The sequence below is a fragment of the Patella vulgata genome, chromosome 6 (genome assembly GCF_932274485.2).
Source record: "Patella vulgata chromosome 6, xgPatVulg1.2, whole genome shotgun sequence".
NCBI classification, from domain to species: domain Eukaryota; kingdom Metazoa; phylum Mollusca; class Gastropoda; family Patellidae; genus Patella; species Patella vulgata.
Genome location: NC_065884.2, coordinates 52,809,412 through 52,831,711, shown reverse-complemented (window position 1 = coordinate 52,831,711; position 22,300 = coordinate 52,809,412). Strand labels below are relative to the sequence as shown.

Below are 22,300 nucleotides of genomic sequence, written 5' to 3'. Positions count from 1 at the left end.
TCTTTTTATGCTCGTATATTTAAATAGCTTCGATGGCATTTAGAAACTGAACTGGAATACACAGTGTCACAATTCTGTGGAATACAATTAATGCTTATTACTGAGTGACGTTTTGACTATAGGCTTCCTAGTCTTTATCAAGCAATGTTAAAATCTAAAACGTAACTAAATAATATTTAAAAACAGTACTTGGTTAATGCTAACCAACCAGAATCGACCTTAATCACTTTCTTAATTATATTACCGTACGTTAATTAAGTTAGGTGTCCTTCAAGGTAATTGGACGGTTGTCTCTGGTTGGTCAGCATTAACCAAGTATTGTGTTTATATGTATATATACATTTTATATTTTATAATTGCTTGGGGGGTTGGGATGGCCTAGTGGTCTAGAGTGCCGCGCTTCGACCTCTAGCTGGCCGGTCACCTCTGGCTTGCGGTTGTGGTTTCGATGCCTGGTGTGAGTGCATGTGGCTTGGAGAAAGACCCCTGCGTGTGCGCTAAGATAATGAAAATAAAAATAAAATTGTCTGCGATATCAACTTCGGTGGAAGCGGACGTTAAACACAAAAACAACAACATATCATTGCTTGACAAAGACTAGAGAAGCCTAGTTGAAACTTCGGTCAATAATTGTATTCCATAGAATTATAACTTGTGTACCTCATATAGATAGTATAATGTATATCGCCAGACTGGTGAACCCACAGACAAGTTAACCTCTCTCGGTCTAAAGATTTGCCCCGAAGACTCTCATTTTGCTTACCGTGTGTTTAATCCCACATTTTAACCCAGCCAATTCCTCCAGAATAGCACCGACAGAGTTAAAGATTAAATCAGAGATACTATATTCTAATTTCGATGTAATTCACCTAGTTATATTGATTGGGTTGACGCAATTTTTTATTTCTGTTTGACAGTTTATGAGACACTAGTGAGATGAAATAGAAGTAATGACTAGAACTAAATTCAACAAAATATAGGCCTACCTAGACAAAGTCGTAACATATGAGTTTCTAATTGAAAACATGTATCGATATATACTAAAATACAATATTGAAGTAGTAGTAGTAACCTGTTTCTTTAACGTCTGCTTCCACATAAGTGATATCGCACATAAACAAAAATGAAATGCAATACACAAATATAAAGAGCCCTAAATTTAAATTTAAGTACCCAAACCAACATTGCACAACGAAAAACTCGGACAACAGCTGGATAACGGCACACATTGTAGCCAATGGGAGATAACCACAAACGATTAAAAGGGTGCAGACCACAATCAATTCAACATCTTGAGTTGTAGGTCGTCTATTTATAACAATTCTCTCTACCTCTATGCCTTATTCATAACCATCTTTTGTTTGTTTTTTGTTTGTCTAGATTCAAAGAAGAGGGTTTAAATTAACATTTTCTACCAGGTTTTGGTGAATATTCATGTTTTAGAGGCGGAAGGATAACAGGTTGGTTACGGTGATATGTACGGCGGATAATTGAGCGTGTTTAGTATGCAACTTCCAAGTTTCCGTATCCCAACAAATTTCAGTGATCAACTTCATAAAAAATGGGAAAAGTTGGAGTCGGCAAAACAGACCAGAATTAACATTTGAAGTCAATGGGGAAATTAATTGTGGTGTGTCTCCGAAAGTAGACATAACCTGTACCATATCATAAAAGTTAGTATTCATGTTCTTCTGCCTTATCGAAGATTATTTACCTATTATCGTACAACTAAACATTGTGTACCTACCACGATATAAAGCACAAAACTGAGTTCTTCATACTTTATTGCAACTTTATTAGTAATCCATTAGTTAATTATATCAGAGGCAAGATAATAATAAGTAGTCATTCGACATTACTGAAGGTAATTTTATTTAACCGAGTTTATACTCAAGGACCAATATTCCACAAAAAATAAAAATAACAGTTTTACCAAAAGCATATTGGTTCAAGGATGATTAAAATCAACCAGTTCTGTGCGTGCCCAATTACAGTTTTATCAATTCACACTCCCATTATACAAGTCAGAATCTTTATTCTAATCGCCTTTACGGTATTGTTTTTATTTATTGCCTGACTTACTATCTAAAGATAACTGCACAGTCCTTATATTTTTAAATTTAAATAAGCAAAATACCTCTCCCGCGTTGCAATAAATCATATACTGGTCTTCTGAATTGTGTCTTTAAAGTATAAACTCCGAGACGGAACTAAGATGATCGCCACAGATCAGAGTGTTTCTTGGCGTAACATCTAGTGCCCGAGAGTTTGTTTTCTGGATATGGTTCATGAACGTTCCACTAACAGAGTATTTTGTTATTCGTTTCTGATATTGGTCAGCGATGTACGTATCTCCATTGCTTGTTGTCGAAATACCTGATGGGTTTACCAATGGGAACCAGGAAGATTCTTTGACGAACATCACATCTCCATTCAGATTTATTCCCCAAATCTTTTGAACTAGAGAATCTGAATATAGAAGTAGACGTGACACTGGATTAAAGGCCAGCCATGCTGAACTCTGGGCATTCAATTTATGTGAGAAAATATTCGTTAACTTTGACAACTGACTCCATGAACGATCATATATTCGTATTCCATCAGAACAGGAAATAGCTATTTTTTCCTCGAACGAAAGTATATCAAACCCACATACGTCATCGAACTGTATCACACGGGCTACTTTTAGAGTATTACCATCAATGTTCAGAATGTAAACCTTTCTCTGTTCAGGACTGCCAATCACGACCTGTTCTCCAACTCGGGCTAATCCTTTGATTTTAAAACTAGGGCTGAAGACACTAAGATTGCTCCCGTTTAAATGTTGATATAGAACGATATTGTTTTCTTGTATTGCCGCTAAATAAGTGTAATTATCCCAGGCCACAACATCGTCTATGGTACAAAATCTTTTCTGAAAAGCTCTACAAATGTCGTTCTTGGAGACTCTCGGGGTGGTTGGTTTTCGACGACGATTCTGTTCGACCAGATAACTATAACTTCTTCGTCTTGCACCCATAGGATGTGTGCTTGGTATAACCTCTGACAGATTGTAGTGCTTCAATAACCGAAATATATTCTGCGATCTAACTCTGTTAAAATTGTCGTTCAGTCTTTGTTGTAATTTCTCATGAACTTCTAAATTATTCCGTATATTTTCTACTCGCTGTTTCAGAAATTGTATCTGTTGGTTAATGCTTCTGACCGTTTCGGATTCCTCATCTGCCTGGTCTCCTGTGACAGACAGTACACTATCAAACGCCTCTTCACAAGTGGTAATGTAATTGTTTACCGAAAGAAGTTCTTCCTTCGTATTATTATCGACTTCAGGCATACATGGACAGCTTTCGTTTCGCGAAACCGTCTTCAGTTTCAAATTAGTATTTGCTAAGTTAAGAGTAGTTGACCGTAATCTAGGGAATATTTGATCGCGAAGATGTCGAATGATCTCCGGATCTGCATTGCAACATTTATAGATGCCAAAAAATAAAATAACTCTTAAAACGTACATCTTGGGTGTCCTAAACGGAATAACAGTCTAACATTACTCCAACGTTTATTAAACAGAAACAGATTTTGAATTGAAACAAAAGATGGCTTATCTAATTCGTCTCAAGAATTGATTAGATCAAATTACTGTTATATGTTTAAGTTTTTAATTATATCCAATTAGACGTTTAATGAGTTCAATTTAACCAAACGGAATTAATTACAATGTAATTAAACGTGGAAGATAAGCTCTGTATTTTACATAATGCAACATTGTGCAAATTTAAGAAACTGCGACATGACACAGTTTCAAACAGAATATCATAACTGTGTTTTTATTGTTGTCTTGTAACCGAATATTGAGAGGGGTATCGTAAACATATATTAGCACCCTGGTTCTTGTCAGAAGAGTAGGAGATAGAAAAAGTTTATATTATACAGTATCCCTTCAAGGCAACAACAGTAGAGCGTTGGACACATCATTATTATCTGAGTAATTTTTATTATGAACAATTTAGTTATATCAACGTCTTATCATGCAACCAACGCTACTTACTGAAAAAGCAAATGGCATAATACAACATTTTAGTCTATAAAAACGGCCCACCTCTCCCTGTTTAATCATGTAATAAAATTGTAAGAGAATCTTATAATAATGTATAAAAATATCCAGTTATGATTGAAGACTGATCTTTGTGTTTGGGGTCACTGGGCCTGTAAGTATTACAAATTTTGTGACTATAAATCTCCTTTGGCTTTTTAAAAGAGCTAAACATCTAACTCAATCTTATCCATAATATTTGGAATTCAAAATTCTAATTAGAATTCGATATTGCTAACTCAGTCAATATTGATGTTATCTTATCGTTAAGTTAAAACATGGGATCATAATATATTATTTAAAACAAAATGAACAGTTTAAAACCAGTACATTCATACGCAAAATATGTCTTGTACCAAGTGTGTGAACCCCCCTAGAGCTAACAATGTTTGTCTGATTTGTGTTCTCTTGTACGCATACCTGTGGTTTTAACTAAGCTTGTTAAGTTTTAATCAAGCTTGTAATATGGAAATACGATAACGCCGCAAGGGCAAGGAAGAACATTACATCCACAGTTAACTACATAACCCCTCACAGTGTTTCGTTTGATAAGACCTAATCCCACTCAACCCTGCCGTAATGAAGGCAAATTTCTGTTCCAAATTATGACTGGTCAATAGTCCGATTAACAACCAATTCCTAACTGCGTAACAATATTATTTGGGTTTAAATAGAACTCCGAATATATTTACATAACGTTACGTCATGACTCGCCAAATTTATTACGCCCAATTAACCAGTGCTGGCAGAATATTGCAGAAAAACTAATTTCGTGACAAACGGGGCTATCAAAACGGCTACAATGTAAACAATGCTGTATGAAGACGAACAATACTTTCACCGTTTTTCATACCTTAAATCACTGCCCAAAGTTTTAGAGAAGATCCCAGATTGAACGAAGGGCTGTCATGTTGCTGTTTCTGCTCACTAATAATTCCTTCGAAGACCAAAAGTTGTTATATTGGACTGTAAGAGGATACCTGACAATTCAATAAAGTAATTGAATATCATTAGATAAGAGAACACGAGAAAAATAGAAATAGTCCGTACATTCCCTTGTTTATATTCATTATATACCTTATAAAAACACGGACTTTTTTCTGTTTTTCTTTAGTGTTCTCTTATCTAGTGGCAGTCAATTCTTTTTATGAGTTGTCAGATATCCTCTCACAATCTCAAACAACTTTTGGTCTTCGAAGGAATTATTAGTGGGCAGAAATTCGCCCGTATATCCGTTATCACTCGTCATATCAGTCAGTTATATAGAGAGAGAACTCGTGTTTTCCTTTGGCGTTCGTCACTTCCGATTCAGAAAACCTGTATTACTCAGCTATGATCTCTGTGTTAAAATTATATTTGGAATGTGTTTAACCAGCTCTATCACATATGTGATAATGACTGGCACCAATATTGTCCTTTAATCAAGAAGCAATTGATTTTGTCCCTACATATTGAATTTTTATAACCCTAAACATGTAACCAAATATATACCTGATATATAGACGTATAATAATATATTGACACTACAGATAGTTATCTATATCTTAACAAAAAAACAAATTGCGTTACATTACATATTCTGAAGGTGACGTGTGTGAATACTGGATATTTTATATGCTCGGCAACTTAATGCATCGCTTTCAAATGTTAAAGTAGCTAAATCTCTAACTCAATATCATCCAAAATCTTCGACATTGAAAACACGAATTATTTGTCAGTATAAATCAACATTGATGTTGTGATCTTACCGGGAATAGATGGGTTCTGATATGCAATATTTAAGACAAAATAAACATTTAACAAATGGTATACGAATCAGCGCCATTTGTAACAAGTGTCTCGAAGAACGAGGCCACACATATTCCACAAGCCATGTCAAACGCTGACGCAATATTCTTATACATTCATATTACATTATTGTATGCGTTGCGACCCATTTGTGTCACTTACTAGGTCCCAAATACTGGCGATTTAGCTCCTTTAGCTAAGAATAAAAACTACTCTTTTAACACTAAATTGATAACGCGACTCGTGGTCCCATTTGTCGCGCATTTCATTTAATAAATTATAGTTTATTTTTAATTGAGGAGTATGTTACTCTTTCTTGAACACCCGGTGCCACTTTTTGTTTATTTGGGAATTCATATAGCTTATATAATTATATTTTTTTCACATATTGCCATCTTATTAATTGATGTGAAATACCGAGATCAAAAAGTTTCCTACGGTGGTTGATAAGGGACATGAAAAATAATATAATTTGTTTTTTTTAAATTTTCACCTAAGTCAATTTTAATTTTCACCCAAGTCAATTTTAATATAATTTGTTTTTTGTAATTTTCACCCAAGTCAATTTTAATATAATTTGTTTTTTATAATTTTCACCCAAGTCAATTTTAATATAATTTGTTTTTTTATAAATTTCACCCAAGTCAATTTTAATTTCCACCAAAGTCAATTTTAATATAATCTGTTTTTTGTAATTTTCACCCAAGTCAATTTTAATATAATTTTTTAATTTTCACCCAAGTCAATTTTAATATAATTTGATTTTTATAATTTTCACCCAAGAATTTCCACCCAGCGCGTGACGTCATCTCAATTAGCCTCGTTTCCAAAACACTAATGACCTAGTTTGTGTCGAGTGGACGTTAAACTCGAAAGAAACCAGATAGGCCGTGGTCTGAAATTTCTAGGTAGCTTGCTTCTGTTTCTCCGTTCCGACAATTTTCGGGTGGAAAAAAAACTACATCATCTAATTCTTCTAGTATTACTTTATAGTGTCACACAACTTTTCTTTTATCAATTCTTTGACGTTTGATAGAAAACGTAAATTAAATATGGGCTTACTTGTCAATGTGCAATGGTATTTGAATTTCGCGGTGACTCGGTTTAAACAGACCACGTGACATAATTGGCCAATCAAACATACACGACGAAAAGTTCAACAGGTCATGTGGTGAAAGGTCACCTGCTCTTTGTTTACGTTTTGATATTAACGGTACATGGCGGAAGGTTAGCTAAATTAAAACTGAATAGCTCGAGTACATTTTGTTAAAACACTGAGCTAAAACCGTTCACTGCGACAAGCTGGGAAACTCTCACTGGACTGGGGTATGGTAGAGGCTACTAGGCCTACTTATCACATTCCACGTTACCAAACTGTGTATGAAACATTATCACGATTCCTAAATTGTTGAAGAAAGTGATGTTTAGAAACAAGCAGCAGCAGCAAAAAAAAAAAAAAAAAAAAATAAAATAAAAAAATAAAAAGCTGATGAAGATATTCTCCCAAATGCATGACAACCCAGACCAAGGACTACTCCGCCAAGACCACTCAGACCAACAGAGAAGTCCACTCAGTCAAAGACAGAAGATCACTATGGTTAAAACTGTGTCATCATTATTGAGGTGAAATACAATGTGCAGTACTCATACCCAACAATTTGTAATGGAGAGAGAGAAATGGGGTTTAACGTCCACTCGACACAAACTAGGTCATTTTGGGACTAACATATGGTTTAATTTTTTTATTTCAATAATTCGCTTGCGCGTAGGGGTCTTTAACAGTGGGAGGAAAGGGGAGGACCCAGAGAAAACCCACGAGGTTGGACAGGCGACCCTACTCCTTGTCACGTACAACCGGGGATTCGAAACCACGCCTGTTGACTCAATGACAACCTTTATGATACAGTGCGCACGTGCTAACAATTCGGCCATCCAACCCCAATGTTATGGAGAAAATTAGAACCGAAATAGATGAGTTGGTACAAGTGCACTTACTTTTTTTGAAAAAATATGTATGAAGAATTATTTCTGCCTTTGCATCACCAGTCAAAAAGGGGGCATATTCTGGCGCATTCCTCCCAGGTTGCCTGACTGTAGCTGTGGAAATTTAAACCCCTCTTGTTAAACTCTATTGAAGAAATGACAGGGTTAGGGTGACTAGAGATCAAGCACCAAACAAAATTTTCAATGTGAATGTAAATCAAGCTGCATTACACTTTTACAGATAGATCAGTAATAGATGTACTTGTCACAAGTGAAAACTTTCTTGTATGGTTCTGTGTATATTGTTCGAATATAAAAGTGACAGCCAAACATATGCTGACAGTGACATTGATTTTAATAGTGATGATGATATTGATGAAATTATGTGAGTAGGCCTACACCTGTATACATGTATTTTTGTAAGCGGTTTTTTAATATTACATATTTTAAATATGTTTTACTTGAATGTACTGTAGATGTCAATAAATTTTCATATTATATTTTGTCACTTTATGCTTACTATCTGTTTTTATTTTACTTTTTTATTCTAATTCATTTCCGACGGTTTCCCCTTGTCAGTGGTGCAGGCGGAGGGCTGACAAGGCACAAGGACAGCAGTCTAGTCGAGGTCCTGTGTATACATTGGTGTGCACGTAAAAAGATCCCTTGTCAGTTGTAATTTGATATAAACGTAGGCCATAGTGCTGTGCCCAGGCAAAATTTGCTTTATAGCACACTGTATGGCGTATATGCCCATCTTCATTAGACCATTTCATTTCTAATTCATTTTACTAGAACCATTTTACTTAGGTAATTACTGTTTGTTTTTCTCTTATATGTACTTTTATTTACTGGTTGGTATATATCTTTCAATTTTGTACAGTGTATATGGGCACAAGACCTGATCTCTGTGTAAATACATGTATTCTGTGAATATAAGAACCTGAACAGCACATTAGAAACCGTTCTCTAGTATTAATAAACTTTAAAAAATGATGATGTTCTTATTATTATTATATACATTTTTCATTAATACTAGTGGTGTATGGTATTGTTGTGTACGAGGACATTTATATAATTGCATTTGTTTATTTTTTTTAATTTCTTTCTTTAAATAAATGTAATCTTATACTCTCTTATAGGGGGTTAGGTAGCCGAATGGGTAGCATATCATAAGGCCTGTCATTGAGTCCACTGGCGTGGTTTAGATTCCACGGTTGTACTTGACAAGGAGAAGGGTTTTCTCTGGGTCCTCCGGTTTTCCCCCACTGCTAAAGACCACTACACGCAAGCGAATTATTGGAATAAAATTGAACCAAAATTGCCTAGTTTGTGTCGAGTGGAAGTTAAACCCCATTTCTCTCGCTCTATACTCTTATAATAAGTCTATTGTTTTCTCGTTTTAAAAAAATAGTAAAATTGATGAAGGTGAATTATTATTAATTGTATCGATCAGATCACATGGTATTATTATTTTTGTTTTTTCTTAGCATTATATATAATTATAAGACGGAACCAGTATTTCAAGCATGCCAAAATCGTTTTCATCTGTATTAAGTATATATTTCTTTTGGATATTGTTTCACTGAAATAGTTTTGAAGAAATACTTGTTTCCAGAAAATAAAAGATTCACTCAATCATTGGTGCTATTTCGTAATTATTGGCCATATTTATCCCACAGATCAGGGGTAAGTCGTCTTTACCGTGTCAATGCAACATTTAACAGGTGATATTATCCAGTAATCCCGGCATATTTGCAGAGAAATTATCTCAGACAAATGTAAACAATCCAACGTGTTCCGTCTCATAAAAGGTATTCACTGGTCTATTTATGGCTATTGACCCTTGACCTATGACGATCTTTGCTTTTATGGTTTCTGATTGGCTTAGAATTTGATTTTTTCATCCGATTATGGCTACACTTGACAAATATAGTTCGAGACGTAATTCAAGTGCAAGACGTATTGTACAATGCATCGGAACAGAAAAGTATGCGACAGTGACGGCCTACTGGTTAAATTATGTAACAAAGCGTCAGATTTTCACCCGGAATTTGCTGGGACGAGATGAAACGATTTTCGGGGCTAAATCACAGCCTAAGATGATAATTGTGACCTCTATAGTGTCCACACGCTAAACAAAATGGTGACTTTTCGTACAATCAGGTGCCATAATTCATGAAGTTTCAATCCGATACATGCCAATATCGAAAGGAACCTAGATCTTTTGGGGATAAACCTATATTTCAAGTCTCGTCAAAATCGGATAAGAATTGTGACCTGTATAGTGTCCACAAACAAATTATGGATGGACGTCCGGACGGACAGGGGTGACGACAATATACGTCCATATGAAAATGTGGGCGTATAAAAATATCTATTTGATATAAGGTAAACCATAATACATTGCAATCTGCTAATTACAGTTTGAGAACCATATAAGATAAAACATAATACATTACAATGGAAACGAGGCTAATTGAGATGACGTCACGCGCTGGGTGGAAATTCTTGGGTGAAAATTATAAAAATCAAATTATATTAAAATTGACTTGGGTGGAAATTATAAAAAACAAATTATATTAAAATTGACTTGGGTGAAAATTATAAAAAAAACAAATTATATTAAAATTGACTTGAGTGGAAATTAAAATTGACTTGGGTGAAAATTATAAAAAACAAATTATATTAAAATTGACTTGGGTGGAAATTACAAAAAACAAATTATATTAAAATTGGCTTGGGTGAAAATTAAAATTGACCTTATCAGCCACCGTAGTTTCCTGCTTGTTACTGTTATATTTTCTGATATAGATTTGTTTTATCTTGATAATTTTATTGCAGTGTATGTAATAGTTTATCTGAAAAAATTTAAACATCGGGGTCTGACAGGGTTATTTCCCTAAAATCAATCAACGCAATCTTGGCTTTTATGAAGTAAATAACATGCAGTTGAACCCGTCTTAACATCTGACTGGGTAATATAGCGTTAGTTATTAGACCTGAACTGTGATGGATGTTTACTGGTGTGTTGTATAACATTAGACAGTATATTAAAGAGTGGTAATATTGTTTATAAGAAGTATAGGTAAGTGTTACAATTTTATATACAGAGTGATATTAATGACTTCCAGATATGTACTTTTCTTTAGGAACAAATAACTGAATTAAATATGAAATTGATTAAAATTAAATAAAAACCAATTTAAATTAAATTGGCCTTAAATTAAGTTAAAACTGATTGTTTTGAATATTTGTTGGAATAAATGTGTTTCAATAAAAGTACTTTTGAATGTACATGCACAACCTTTATATTTAACACTCTGTTGTGTTGGGTCTTTACGGTTATACAGAGAGAGAGAGAGAGAGAGAGAGAGAGAGAAATGGGGTTTAACGTCCAGTCGACACAAACTAGGTCATTTCGGGACTAACATATGGTTTAATTATATTTCAATAATCCGTTTGTGCGTAGGGGTCTTTAGCAGTGGGAGGAAACCGGAGGACCCGGAGAAAACCCACGAGGTTGGACAGGCGACCCTACTCTTTGTCACGTACAACCGGGGATTCGAAATCACGCCAGTTGTCTCCATGACGGGCCTTATGATACAGCGCGCACGTGCTAACTATTCGACCATCCAGCCCCCTTTACGGTTATATAATTCTAACGTAAGTTATAGCCTTCTAAACTATCAGCATTATTTTTGTTAAATTTGTATAAGTAAAATGTTTATTAGCCTTCTGTTGCATAACGTCATAGGAGGAGAGTGAGAGCTAGCTGTACCAACTGGTTTTAAAAAGATTTATTAAGAGTCGATAGGTGGGATATTATACATTTCATTCCAAATCTACTTTAAAACTGGTATTGTGAGTGAATAAATTGTTTAATTGATGTAAAACAGAGTTCGTGTCATTGTAATTTGAGCTAATGTCCTTATTTGAATGCAAGCTTTTTCATGTTTCAATTGCTTTCTGTAAATAATTTGGCTGTTCCGTATTATTTCTGCTGAAATAGATATGAATCACCCCCTTACACCATTATATTAAATTAGTTGTGTTGTGATCTTCGTTTTATGATCAGACTTTTGGTGGTGATCCAAGTCTTATGTTTTTTTTTGCAACTCGTGTTATTTTTTGTTTATACAGTGGTATCTCCACAGCTACATTAAGTTTGTCCTTGTTCGTCAAATGATAAGAATAAAACTCTGTTGCTACATAGACTTGACACGTTTTTTTATTGTTATTAAAGTGGGTGTATATGACTCTATTCTTTGTAAAATCACATATTAAAGCGAGAATTTCATATTTTCTAAGAACGTCAAAACATAATTATTTCTAAGTCTTTTGCTCAATAGGTTATCAACTCACTATTATACGATCATCGGCATTATTTCCCACACTTAAAAATCATTGACACAGGAAATAATAACACAATTAGCTCCCTTGTTTTCCTATTTTCCCCATGGAATAGCTATCTTCAAACGTTTGAATTTGAAGTTGAAAATGATATTTTGCCAATTTCTCAACTGGCAATGGTGAATTATAGGATTAATAAGATTATTCTTTAACAAGGTGGGACTGTTTATAGATACCATATATTTTAAGGCTTTATTTTAATAAATTTTAAAAATATAACTTAAAAATATGAAATACACCCGCCCCCCTCTGTTCAGATAAGCTAGTGATTTGGCTACAGACAGTATCTGGTCAGCTCTATTTATCTCGACGACCAGTGTCTGAAATACTGTAAGGCTGCATTTCCGACAGTCTTCTTCTAAACATCGTCGCGAAAATATTCATTCACTTTAATTCACTCACTCCGTTCGTTTGATACGTTCCTCTCTGGTCGGATAAACTATAGTGATATGTTTCGGTAATCATTACCTTCTACGGTGACTAAATCCCACATTCCCACTAAGTCATAAAATAACATGTTGTAGAGTCTGAGTGATTTCTTACCAAGCCCATCCTGCTGTAAACCTACTATAAACAGTAACAGGTGAACCACTTGAGAAGAGCTTTTTACGATCCTCAAAGATTTTGTTTATGGTTCAACACGGCGAGAATATTCATTCAGTTTGATTCACTCACTCCGTTCGTTTGAGACCTCCCTCTCTGTTCGGATAAGCTGGTGATTTGGCGACGAACAGTATCTGGTCAGCTCTATTTATCTGGAAAACCAGTGTCTGAAACACTACAGGCTACAATTCCAGCAGCCTAATTCTCAAAATATCGTGGCGAAAATATTGATTCCGTTCGTTTGATACGTTCCTCTCTGGTCGGATAAACTAAAGTGATTTGGCGGTATCTGGTAATCTCTATTTATCTCGACTATCAGTGCCTGAAATCCTGCCAGACCGCATTTCCTGCAGTCTATTTTTAAAATTTTCGGGGGCTTAACTAGTGATCAGGCGATAGACGGTATCTGATCAGCTCTATTTATCTCGACATTCGGTGCCTGACTGAATATTGTCAGACAACATTTCCGGCAGTCTATTTTTAAAATAGTAAGTACTCCCTACAAATTTTCGAACGATCAGAGGCTATATGCGCGATTATCGACCGGAACCAAAGTCTTTGTGATATAAACATAAATTGAAAGTTTTTATCCAAATCGGATAAAAAATCTGGCTTCTAGAGGGCCCAAAACCTTGATATACCATATATTTACATTATTTGCGTACGAGGGGCAGCCATTTTGTCTGGCAATTTTGGTCCGATTTTCAAGATTTGAAAAGTTTTTATCCAAATCGGATAAAAAATGTGGCTTCTAGAGGGCCCACAACCTTGATATACCATATATTTACATTATTTGCGTACGAGGGGCAGCCATTTTGTCTGGCAATTTTGGTCCGATTTTCAAGAAATTCGAACTCAACCTTCATTAGCGTGTAACGGGGATATATTCAAACGTTTAAAAAAAAAAAAAGTTGGATAAAACTTTTGACGTCTAGAGGGACCACAAGCTAAAAATGAGATTTTTTTTCGGACAATCAAGGGTCATGATTTAGGAAGTTACGATCCTATATGCATGAATATCGAAAGGAACCAAGATCTTTGGGTTGTTAACATGTATTTCAGGTTTCATCAAAATGGATAAAAATTGTGCCTTCTAGAGGGTCCACAACCTTGATATACCATATATTTACACTATTTGCGTACGAGGGGCAGTCATTTTGTCCGGCAGTTTTGGTCTGATTTTCTCAAAATTCGAACTCAACCATCATTACGGCGTAACGGTGATTCTAAATCGGATAATAATTTTGACCTCTAGAGGGACCACAAGCTAAAAACACAATTTTTCGTACAATCAGGGCCCATAATTCAGGAAGTTACGATCCGATATGCGCAAATATCGACAGGAACCAAGATCTTTGGGTTATAAACGTGCATATTAAGTTTCATCAAAATGAGAAGAAAATTGTGACCTCTAGCGTGTTTTTTCATAAAATCAAGGGCCATAATCGATGAAGTTTCGATCCGATACATGCCACTATTAAAAGGAGCCGAGATCTGTTGGAGATAAACCTATATATCAAGTTTCGTCAAAATCGGATAAGAATTGTGACCTGTAGAGCGTCAACAAACAAATTTTAGACGGACGGATGGACAGGGGCGACGACAATATACATTCACGTCGACATGTGTATAGATATGGCCGATTTTGTGGTTTTTTTTAATTTACAATATGAGTGATTTAGACATCCAGCTGGTCGTTCGTGCTATAACAGTTAAAAAAAAGATAATGGAAAAGGAAGATATTGAAAATTTCTGTCAAAATACTTTAATCTGATCGAAGTACAGTTCATATTCTCGATTTTTAATTACCACGGATAGCCCTATTGGCAAGCTCAGGGCATATTCGTGTTTAACACAGATATAGCGGCTTTAGAAATTTCTGCAGTATTTATCCTTTATCGGTTTCCTTTTTATCCAGTATCTGTGAACACTGAACCGTGTTAACTCATTTGTACACTGAAAAAAAAACTTGTGTTGAAACAACACAAGACTTGTGTTAAAATTTACCAAACAACACAAACTTGTGTTGAAACTTGTGTGAAAAACTACACAGTACTTGTGTTGAAACTTGTGTTGAAATTTCTGAAACTTGTGTGGTTTCATAAAAACTTGTGTATAACCACCACCAAAACTTGTGTTTTATTTTCCCTTAATTTAGCAATCTTTCCCATGCAGCCCCCACCCCTTTTGCTCTGTTTAACCTGTAAAGTTTGATAAATGAGGCAACAATAATTTTATTTGTTAAATTATCATTTATTCATAAAATGATAGGAAAAAGTAAATTAACACCACCAAATCAAAACTAAATAGACATCATTTGAAATGTTAACAGAAAAACAGAGATATAATTCTAATACTAATAAAAATTTTGTTATACTTTGCTCCCCCCCCCCCCCACATCACAAAATACAAAGTAGCTATTTAATTTTTTCTTTACCCGAAAACAAGAACTGAGAAAAGAAAGATCCCTACCCCATACCCCAAAAATATATAATTCAAATATATCTAAATTTAATAACATCCAAACCAAGCCCTAATTAGATTAATTATGCACTAAATTGAAATACTTTCAGAAACTGAAAAGTGCTACAAAGTCATATTACAAGTGATTTGTGAGGCATCTAGAAATAACTAGCATACACAGAAAACTAACAAAAGAAAAATGCACTATTTTGCAGGAGTAATAAAATGATGTAGAACCTTTTCCTCATTAAAAAAAACAAACAAAATGAATATTTTGTACATAAAAGGAGCAAAGCATCAAGATTACAGGATTGAAAAATAAAAAAATATCAGAGAAAATCGCAAACATTAAATAATATGTACAAAATATATATAAATAATCACAAGTCAAAAGCAAGGAGGAGTCACTGTGGTTCAGTGAGTATAAGGCATTGGCCGAGAAATTTCAATTGGATTTTCCGACATAGTTCCCACACGTCAGTAGTGTAGGACATGGCAAGGGATAATTAAGTATAAGCCCGGAATTGAAACTACCCCCACTGCGTTTACTTCAAAGAACCCTTGACAATTGAATTATCTGACTCAATGACAGACCTTCTGATCCAATGTGCGTGTGTTAACCATTCGGCCCTCCTGGGTTCCCTTTAAACAACCCTTGACAGTTGAAATATTTGATATAAGAGTAGGTTGTAGGGCAGAATCACCATATTAACACAGAAAAGTAGGATCTTAAACCCTGTAAGATGCAAATTATCACTTATTATCTTTTTATATATTTCTTTAATATTAATTTCGTTCCACAATATTTTGGTCTAAGAATGCATAAATTTTGATCAACTTTAAGCGAGAAGGTAGTCTAGATTATTTAGGCCTGTCATTGTTTTAGTTGACTTAATTTGCGCCTGGATGTAGGAGACTGTTATTTAATTGACAACTTGTTCGCTTAAGCAAGCGTGGTCTTCAGCAACAGTTTTGTAACGCTTGGAGGGCATAAAACACGGTAAGATGAATTACCGCAGCTTATTAAGTTATAGTTTAATCTAATCCATAAGTTTTGTAATGTGTTATAGTCATATATTGTTATTATTCGATGATATTGACAGTCGACATGCATGACTGATTTATCACGTGGTTGTGCAGGTCCCAGAAAATGTCTCTAGTCTTGAAAGATCTTCGATCAACTGTATAAGATTTTGAGATGTATTAAACCTGTAACCAAATTAAACAATATTCTAAGAGTTTTGGTGCATTGTTGTTTGTGCCCTACATCATTGACGTGTTAGCTGTTCAACATGCAATCTACTGGTGCTGGAGACCACAAGTCAAGTGACAGTTGTGCTGATATTGATAAACATGTGCAGAATCAAGTACTGGTAAATACACTGTTTAAAGGTTTGAAAAGAGGTGTGAAAGACATTAATCAATTGATTTTTGATAATGCAGAGATTGCAACTGTTAGAAAGCACTACTCTGAATGGATGACTCTTTATGATAAATACTTAAGCTGTCATGATGCATATTGTTTACATTTATCTAATGAAGATAGAGCCGCGTATTATGATGATTTCTTTGAAGATCGTGATGTGTATTTATCAAATTTTATGTCTTCAACTAAAAATTGGTTTGTTCAAACTGAAGGCATAGCTACACCTACAAAACCTGTATGTGCGAAAGAAAAATCTGTTCGTTCGAGTCATCGTTCTTCACATCGTAGTTCTTCACATCGTAGTGACATTTCCTCATTAAAGTTTCATGAAGAACAAAAGAATTTAGAACTCTCAGCTAAAGTGGAGGCATTAAGGCAAAGAAAAGACATTGAAGCTAAAAGACTAGAATTAGAATTTATTGAAAAGGAATTAGACTTGAAAACGGAATTAGCTATTTCACAAGGCAAATCAAAACTGTACGAACGTTATGCTCCATCGTCGAAGGATGAGGCCTCTAGTGTTGTAGGCGAAGTTAAAGAAAATACAGACTCTAATGTGAAAGTTAAAGATTCTAATGACATAATTTCTTCTGACGCATGTAATACAACATATAATGTTGACAGGACTGTTCGAGAAACTGTTAATACATGTAATGATGATAATTCTTTTGATAAACTAACAATTAGACCTACACATAATCAATGTGAATTTAATAAAGATGTTAGCCCTTTTGAAAACAGGCCTGACAGTGTTTCAGCAAACTTGGTACCTGATCAAAATTTGACGCCACATAATGCAGAAGGAGCCTTGTACTCTATGATTAAACATATCAAGAAACCTAATACAAGTATTCAACCGTTTGATGGTAATATTTTGGAGTATCAAAGATTTATTAGACAATTTAATTCTGTGATCGTAACAAATTGTGACACTTATGATGAGCGCTTGAACTTTCTTGATCAATTTACATCAGGAGAAGCAAATAAAATTGTTCGAGGTTATAGTTATCTTCGTGCTGACAAGGCGTATGATTGCGCTTTGAGTCAACTACAATCTAGATATGGTAATAGTGAACTGATAGCGAATGCTTTTATAGAAAAGGCCTTACATTGGCCAGTTATCAAGTCAGACAATCCTAAGGGTTTAGATGACTTTGCTTTATTCTTAACAGAATGTCTTCATGCAGTTAAAAGTATTGAAGCGGTAAACATTTTGGAGTACTCTGAAAATATTAAAAGAATTCTACAAAAATTACCCTATTTTATTCACGATAAGTGGAGAAACATTGTTCAGTCTACTAGAGATAAAGGACACAGTGTCCATTTTGATCAACTCGTGGAATTAATTAATACTGAAGCTCTGAAAGCTAATGATCCAACATATGGTAAAAAGGCCTTGTTGGGTGACCGGTTATTAAGTACACCAATCCGCAAATCACATGTACAAGTACATGCAAATAGACCAAAGGGATCATTTGCCATTCAACAAGTAAATTCAAGGCCCAATGAACAATCAACTTATACAAGACCTTATAACACAGACATAGCATTTACCAATGCAATGTTGTTACTGTAAGCATCCCTCGCATTCAATGTTTGTATGTAAACAATTATCATCTTTACCAGAGTCAGTGAAGAAGGACTTTGTTAAATCTAAACATTTATGTTTTGGTTGTTTAAAACCAGGTCATATTTTGCAATACTGTAGTAAGAAAACTAAGTGCCCAAATAATGAGTGTGATGAAAGTCATCATCCTGTATTACATGATAATAAGAACAATAATCAAACAAAAACTGATCAAAAACCTGTGGTAGCGAGTACTCTTAGTAACGATATGGAGGCCGGAAACCATAATGATAGCCCATGTACAATGGCAATTATACCTGTTATGGTAAAAACAAAGAATGGTCATAATGTTGTTGAAACATACGCTTTTCTAGATCCGGGATCTAACGTTTCATTTTGTACTGAAAATTTGATGCGACAGTTGTCCTGTAATGGTAAAAGAACTAAATTGACCTTTGACACTATGGGTTCTACTCATACTTTGAATTCGTTTGTTATTCATGGTATGCAAGTGTGTGATTTGACTTTATGTAATACTGTTGACTTGCCAACCATTTATACTAAAGACTGTATACCTGTTTCACATGATCATATACCAACTACTAATGACCTTAGTAAGTGGCCTCATTTAAGTGGAATTGACATTCCTGTTTTAAATGCTGAAATCGGGTTATTAATCGGCAATAACGTGCCCAATGCTTATTCACCAATAGAAGTAAAAACAGGGCCATCTGATAGTCCGCATGCTGTATTGTCGTCTTTAGGTTGGATTATTTGGAATCTAATTAGAGATTCGTCTAGTTTAGTAAATACTGTTAATAAACTTGATGTGCAAGCTGTTCAGAATTTTGAAGATTTGCGAGTATTGGTTCAACGAACAACTAAGTTTGATTTTCCGGAAAGATCGATCGACGATGTAAGGGAAAATTCACAAGAGGACAATGCTTTTATAAGAAAGGTTAATCAGACAATAAATTTTGAAAACGGACATTATACTATTGGTTTGCCTTTTCGTGACGAGTCTATTTTGTTACCTAATAACAGAGTGCAAGCAGAGTGTCGATTAAATAGTCTTCAGAACAAAATGCGCAGAGACACTAATTATTGTAATGACTATATTAAATTTATGACTAAAATTATCTGCAATGGCTATGCAGAAGTGGTACCAGATAGTCAAGTCAACAGAGATGATGGGCAAGTGTGGTATATCCCACACCATGGTGTGTATCATCCAAGAAAACCAGGCGAGTTGCGAGTTGTTTTCGATTGCGCAGCCATGTATGACGGTATATCGCTTAATCGGCAGCTACTGCAAGGTCCTGATATGACCAATACATTAACAGGTGTTTTAATTCGCTTTCGACAGGATAATACAGCTATTATGGGTGACATAGAAAAAATGTTTTACCAGGTTCGAGTACCCGAGTGTGACCGTGACTTTTTGAGGTTTCTATGGTGGCCCAATGGAGACACTAGTTGTACGCCAAACACATATAGAATGGTTGTTCATCTCTTCGGTGCTGTGTCATCCCCGTCCTGTGCGAATTTAGCTTTGCGCCAAACTGCAATTGACAATTCACATTTGTTTGATGACAATATAGTTTCTTCAATACTTAAGAATTTTTACGTAGATGACCTACTTAAGTCATTAAAAGATTGTTCAAGTGCTGTAGAATTCGTTAAAAGACATTTGCGCAATATGTGAAAATGGAGGTTTTTCGCCTCACAAAATGGGTGAGTAACGAACGCAATGTGTTGCATGCTATACCCGTTAACGAGAGAGCCAAGGACATAAAAGAATTAAACCTCGACTGTGAACTTTTACCAGTAGAACACGCACTAGGCATTAGGTGGGTGGTAGAAAGTGATGTTTTGAAATTTAGTGTGAAGCTAGATAAGTTATCAGTAACAAGACGCGGAATATTATCTGCAGCTAGCTCTATATATGACCCACTAGGTCTCGTTTCACCTTTCGTTTTGCCTGCAAAGTTGTTGCTACAATCACTTTGTCAACAGAATCTAAATTGGGATGACGTAATACCTGAGACCGATCTACATACTTGGCATCAATTCCTAAACAACCTGTCTGGCTTAGAAAATTTCAAGATTCCAAGAAGTTATAAACCGGCGAATTTTGGAAAGATTGTTTCGTCTCAAATTCATACCTTTTCCGATGCGAGTAACATTGGTTATGGTGCTGTAACATATATCAGACTCGTAAATGAAGACTGTAAAATTCATTGTGCGTTGATGTTTAGTAAATCTCGCGTTGCTCCACTTAAGAAATTAACTGTGCCACGATTAGAATTAACTGCAGCTACTGTTGCTGTTCGCTTGACTAATATGCTTGTGAAAGAACTCGAAATTCAAATTGATGATATGTTTTACTGGACTGATAGTATGTCAGTTTTACGGTACATTAGAAATGAAGGCGCTCGTTTCTTGACATTCGTTGCAAATCGTATTTCTGTGATTCATGATGGTAGTTCAGTATCTTCATGGCGGTATATAAGCACTAAATTGAACCCAGCTGACGACTGTTCAAGGGGATTAAACTTTGATAGTAACGTAAGAATACAACGGTGGTTTAATGGACCCAGATTTTTGTTGAAACCAGAGAATGAATGGCCTGTCGAAGAGGAATTCTCTCCAAGTATTCCTACTGATGATTTAGAAGTGAAGAAAGTTGTTACTTCGACTGTAATGAACACTGGTATTATAGATAAACTTTTCTGTCATTTTTCGTCTTGGGATAAGTTGAGAAGAACAGTTTCTCTATTACTGTTATATTTTGATAAACTGAAATATTGGTCTAATAAAAGAAAGGATGTTTATCACAGTTTAAAGGACGGTGGTACAGACAGTAACGAGATAGACAGTATGGTATCTGAAAAGATCCGAACAGTGCGCAAGATTTTATATGGACTCTTAAAAGAGCAATTAGTAAGTTTCGATGATGAACACTTGCAGACTTTGTTTTGTGAGATCGAAGCTATAATGAACTCACGACCTATCACCAAGCTGTCAGATGATGTCAATGACCTCGAGGCCTTGACTCCTAATCATTTGTTATTGTTAAGAGCAGGAGAATCTTTACCAATAGGTGTGTTTGATAAAAGTGACAATTTCGCGAAACGTCGCTGGCATCAAATTCAGTATCTTGCCAGTATATTTTGGAAAAGGTGGTCCAATGAATATTTACAACTCCTACAGGAAAGACAAAAATGGATGATGCCAAAAAGAAATATCCGCATTGGAGATGTAGTAATGATAGTAGATGGCAATATTCGCGATTCATATTTATTAGGACATGTGTTAAGTGTATGTCATGATCACAAAGGCCTAGTTCGAGTCGTTACAGTTAAGACAAAAAACAATGTATTAAAACGGCCTGTAAATAAACTGTGTTTGTTATTAGAAGCAGACATGTAATCCCTGTGAATTACTTTTTGTAATTTGTACTAAATATGTCTTGTGCCTGTATAATGTCAGAGCATTAAATGTACATTACTGTTTTGAAATATTACTGATTATGAGATTACTGTTTGAAATATCACAGAGTATAAGATTACTGTTGGAATAACTGTTTATTAGTATATTACTGTTTTGAGAATAATACTGTTTGAGAATTACTGTTTTGAATATACTGTTTGAATATTACTATTTAGAATATTCCTATTTGGATTAACACTGTTTGAGATTACAACTGTTTGAGTAGTACTGTTTAGAATGTTACTGTTTAGATATCAGTAAAGGATAGTAATCAATTACAACTGTTTGAAAGTTAATTGGTTGTACATTTGTAACATGTATTCCATCTTTTAGTCAAAATCATGTATATATGCTGAATGGATAATTTGCTCACTTCATAGAAGAATTTTTTGTAATCGTTCCTTGACTATACACGATTAGGAGGCCGGTGTAAGATGCAAATTATCACTTATTATCTTTTTATATATTTCTTTAA

At 34.9% G+C, this 22,300-nt stretch overlaps 1 long non-coding RNA gene across 1 annotated transcript in view; it reads left to right on the top strand.

Annotated features, from left to right (window-relative positions):
* The first annotated feature begins 10,863 nt into the window (after positions 1 to 10,863).
* LOC126824586 (uncharacterized) overlaps positions 10,864 to 22,300 on the top strand; it is a 79,729-nt gene continuing 68,292 nt past the window's right edge. The window contains exon 1 of the long non-coding RNA XR_007681569.2: positions 10,864 to 10,949. This is a non-coding gene — a long non-coding RNA (uncharacterized LOC126824586). The remainder of the gene's footprint in view (positions 10,950 to 22,300) is intronic.